The 5,075-nt window shown below is 44.0% G+C and overlaps 1 long non-coding RNA gene across 1 annotated transcript; it reads right to left on the reverse strand.

The window, feature by feature from the left end:
* Nucleotides 1-961: 961 nt before the first annotated feature.
* LOC133287689 (uncharacterized) lies at nucleotides 962-1,735 on the reverse strand. Its single transcript, XR_009748277.1, has 3 exons — nucleotides 1,668-1,735; nucleotides 1,502-1,568; nucleotides 962-1,070 (listed from the first exon to the last, which is right to left on the reverse strand). It is a non-coding gene; the product is annotated as an uncharacterized LOC133287689 (long non-coding RNA).
* Between the last annotated feature and the right edge of the window lie 3,340 nt (nucleotides 1,736-5,075).

A 5,075-nucleotide genomic window follows, 5' to 3' on the forward strand; every position in this document is an offset into this window, starting at 1 on the left:
AAACCGTGCTCAAATCGGAGCACTGTAGTCCAAGTTAGGACAATTTGAAGCAACACAAGAGAGTGTTGGTCACAGGCCCCGCGCGCTTCAGCGCGCTACCGGGCGCTCAAGCTCGCGCTATCGGGCGCTAAAGCCTCCATCTGGGCGCTTAAGCGCACGGAGGCAGTAAGCATCAGGCATTCCAGTGTGGATGGGCGCTTAAGCGCGCAACAGGGCGCTCAGGCGCGCTATCCTGGGCGCTCAAGCTCCCACGGGGACGTTTTAGCGCGCAGAGACAGAAGCATCTCCTCCTTCAGTGGCGAAGGGCGCTTAAGCGCGGACCAGGGCGCTCAAGCGCGCAACCCTGGGCGCTTAAGCCCCACCCTGGGCGCTAAAACACGAGGGGGCAGTAAGCCACCCAACTTTCTGCAGCAAAGGGCGCTTAAGCCCCCACTTGGGCGCTCCAGCGCAAGGAGGCAGAATGCATTGGCACTCGCAGGGGCAGCAGGGCGCTTGGGCGCGCTCCTGGGCGCTTAAGCGCGCTGCCAGGGAATTCCAATTCCCACATTTCTCAAGTCCAAGCCTAGGGGAAAATGCATCCCCATTACAAACCCCAATTGTCCATGCCCCAAAACTAAATCCTAGCACTCATCCAACCTCTCCTCATGAGATTTAGCTAGAATTTGGGCAGCATGACCTTTGTTTTCTCATCGTTTACCAGTTTAAACGAAGAGGGTACCTAATTGATTTTCAGCCCAACCAATTCAACAACTCAATACATAACAAGCGTGCATATATTGAATTCCAAGTAGGCATCATTTACATTACATATCCTTTACAAATCATAGAACTTAGCTTACAAAACACTATGATCATTCCCTTGGCTCCCATCAACAAAAGGTGTAACCAAAGGCATGAGCATAGGCTAAGTTCATCCAATGAATCAAGATATACAAATGATCATGGGCATTCAAAATAAAATCCTATACATGTCAACTACAAAAGGCATGCATAAACTCAAAGAAGTGCCATATTTCATGCATAATCTAGGTATGGCCACTTGCCACCAGAGGCTCCTGCAGCATCCTTACCTGAAAGGGGGTCCCCACAACACGGGGTGAGATATACGAATATATCCAGTAAACCAGGGGTCCTTGGAGCATCTCTCCACCCCACAGTTCCATATCAGTGTAATAGCAATAAAAATAATAATGCAGTAAATACATATCTATGCAAAGTGCAATACATCTCCAGGAGAAATCCCTCGAGCTCTCAAGCTGTCCTAAGGAAACTCAGATGCAAATAGTCCTACTGGCCAGCTAACTACCAAGTATGATTTACGCATCGTCATGCCACATACCAACATAGGGAAACACCATCCTATGCCACACCAAATGCATACACATACGTATAACAAAGCATTACACTATTTTATTGCATTTATATACACAATCACAACCTCCACCCTTTCAGGGCTTGGTAGAACAGTCAAGGGAATTACACCCAAGGTCCGAAGGCTTACCTCAATGCTTCAGTCAACCTTTGTTCTTCACCAACAGTTTCAGCAATCAACTTTTACAAACATACACCTACACATGGTGTAATGCAATCAACACATTGCATCCAAGAGTATTTCACCATCAACCATCAATTACTCAATTCAAAGCACAACACAAGTATGAGCTTACCAATTCCAATGAGCTATTCAAGCTCCATAGCTTGCTCCAATGGTTGATCACTCACGGTTGGTCCAAATGTCTCAATCCTAGACATCACAAGGATCCAATCAATCACTCAACTCACTAATTGTTCAACATGCTAGAATACTAACCAATCCAAGCATGAATTTTCCAATATTATGAACAATTATCAAATGACTATCTAGGCTCATTTCCACCGATTAAATGACATTCCTAGCATTTTCCATAACATGCTCTAAGCTCCATTCTTCCTAGAACATAGCTAATTCAACTACATTTCATAAAAATCCCAATTTACTATTCACAAACCCTAACTCATGCAAATTTCAAGGAATCATGAGGTTCAAGGGTTAGAATCTTACCACCAATGGTCACACAACCAAGGATTGATGGCTCCTCAAGCTTCAATGGAGGTAGAAACTCTCAAAACCCCAATTTTCACCAAAGGGCCGAATTTTTGAGAGGTAATATCTCTCTCCACAATGCTCCCCACTCAAAACAAAGCAAGGATTATGAAAGAGGGCGAGATTCTAGGCGATTTAGGCTTTTGAATCACCCAAAACCGTTGGGATTTGCTCTCTCTCTCTCTCTCTTTCCCTTTTCTTCTTCCCTCTCTTCTCCCTCTCTTCTCTTCTCCTTTCTGGTTCGACGGGTTGGGTGGGAAATGAGGGGTTCTTTTTGGTGTTTTACCACTTAACATTGGTTAAGTGGTAACATGTGGGTATTGGTTCGTCTATCTATTCAACTCCAATAATTACCAAACTTTACCCAAAAGTCTGGAATATTATTCTAGGAATATTACTATTTTTATTTTTATATTTTGGGTACTTTTGCCAGTACCCATTTATACCCCTTAATTTTCACTGAGTACACTTTTTAACTCCAAAGTGACTCAGATTCATTTAATTAAGCCTTATACTTAATTTCACTCACTAAAACATGTTTAATTAATTAATTACACTTGATTTACTAATTAATTAAGATGGGCTATTATAGTCACCCCACCTTTTAGCGATTTTGTCCGCAAAATCAAGAACGTACCTATCCTTAAACTCAGGATATTGCCGGAGAAGCTCATCTTCGCGCTCCCAAGTGGACTCTTCAGGCGTCCTTCCTTCCCACTGGACTTTCACCATAGGAATAGATTTATTTCTCAGCTTCTTCTCATCTCTTTCGAGTATCTTCAGTGGTCCAATAGGAGTCTTCAAATTCTCCCGGATTTCAACATTATCAGGTTGAACCACATGAGAAGGATCAGCTACATATTTCCTCAGCTGAGAAACATGAAACACATCATGTAAATTTGCTAATTGCGGAGGTAAGGCAAGCTGGTAGGCAACCGGTCCCACCCTACGAAGAATCTGGTAGGGTCCAATAAATCTCGGACTCAGCTTCCTCACACCAAGGGCTCGTCCCACACCCGTAACTGGTGACAGCTTCAGGAACACATGATCTCCCTCCTCAAACTCTAGAGGCCGGTGCTTGAGATCATAGTAACTTTTCTGACGATCTTGAGCCTTTTTCAGACGATCCCTAATCATTTTAATCTGCTCAGTAGTCTCCTGAACAAAATCCAATCCAAACCGCTCTGTGTCTCCAACCTCTGACCAACAAGTAGGTGTCCTACACCTGCGACCATACAAGGCCTCGTAGGGAGCCATACCCAGACTAGCATGGAAACTATTATTATACGAAAACTCAACCAGTGGGAGATATTGATCCCATGCAGTACCCTGCTCCAGGGTGCAAGCCCTCAGCATATCCTCCAACGTCTGAATGGTCCTCTCAGTCTGACCATCCGTCTGTGGGTGATAAGCAGTGCTCAGTCTCAACTGAGTGCCAAGAGCCTCCTGCAATGCTCCCCAGAAGCGAGAAGTGAACTTCGGGTCCCGATCACTAACAATGCTCTCAGGCACCCCATGAAGCCTCACAATCTCCTTCACATAGAGCCTAGCCAATCCCTCCGCAGAGAAATCTACCCGAACTGGCAAAAAGTGTGCGGATTTTGTCAATCTATCCACAATCACCCATATAGAATCATAACTAGCCTGTGTTCGCGGCAATCCCACTACGAAATCCATGGAGATACTCTCCCATTTCCATTCAGGAACATCCAGAGGTTGCAGCATACCAGAAGGCTTTTGATGCTCAATCTTTACCTTCTGACAAATGAGACACTTAGAGACAAATTCGGCAATATTTTTCTTCATACCAGGCCACCAGAAATTCATCTTTAGGTCCTGATACATCTTTGTAGCTCCCGGATGAACTGTAAAATGACCCTTATGAGCCTCTGTCATTACTTCTTCCGCCAACTGCCTAGGTACAACTACACGACCCTGATATAGTAGTACACCCTCATCATTGCAGGATACACCACTCTGACCTTTTAGTCGTCTAGCACTTTCATTTTGCAGTTGGGCTTCTTTGATTCTGGTCATCAGTTCATTCTCAATGCTTGTGATTTCAAAGCCACAAATTTTACATGGAAAGATTTTAGATAATTGATTATCTCTGAACCTCTCAATCACATCATAATCTCTGATCATCATGCTTGATATACTCACGGATTTTCGGCTCAGTGCATCCGCTACAACATTAGCCTTACCAGGATGATATTTCAATTCAAAATCATAGTCTTTTAGGAACTCGGTCCACCGTCGTTGTCTCATATTCAGCTCCTTTTGATCAAACAAGTATTTCAAACTCTTGTGATCGCTGAATATTGCAAATTGCATTCCATACAAGAAATGCCTCCACTGCTTCAACCCAAAAACAATTGCAGCAAGCTCAAGGTCATGGGTTGGATAATTTTCTTCATGCGGTTTCAATTGCCTCGATGCATAAGCTACCACTCGCCTATCTTGCATCAGCACACATCCCAATCCCTTCTTGGAAGCATCGCTGTATAGCTCAAATTCACCCTCCGGGTCGGGAAGTACTAACACCGGAGCGGTCGTTAGTTTCTCCTTAAGGCTCTGAAAGCATTCTTCACATTCTTGTGTCCAAACAAATGGAGTATCCTTCCGGGTCAAACGGGTCAATGGCAACACCATGGCTGAAAATTCTTTAATGAATCTCCGGTAATAACCAGCCAAACCCAAAAAACTTCTTATTTCCGTTACTGTCTTGGGTCTCTCCCAATCAACAACTGCCTCTATCTTGCTAGGATCAACCGCTACTCCCTCAGCAGAGATAACGTGACCCGCCAAAACTCACATTTAGAAGGCTTTGCATATAACTGTTTCTCTCTGAGAATTTGCAACACAGTTCTCAAGTGACCTTCATGCTCTTCCTTACTCTTCGAATATATCAGGATATCATCAATAAACACAATCACGAATTGATCCAGAAACGGCTTAAATATGCGATTCATGTAATCCATAAACACCGCAG

The sequence above is a fragment of the Gastrolobium bilobum genome, unplaced genomic scaffold, assembly GCF_033153095.1.
Source record: "Gastrolobium bilobum isolate Gb01-03AN ecotype WA unplaced genomic scaffold, APGP_CSIRO_Gbil_v1 utg2833, whole genome shotgun sequence".
Lineage (NCBI taxonomy): Eukaryota > Viridiplantae > Streptophyta > Magnoliopsida > Fabales > Fabaceae > Gastrolobium > Gastrolobium bilobum.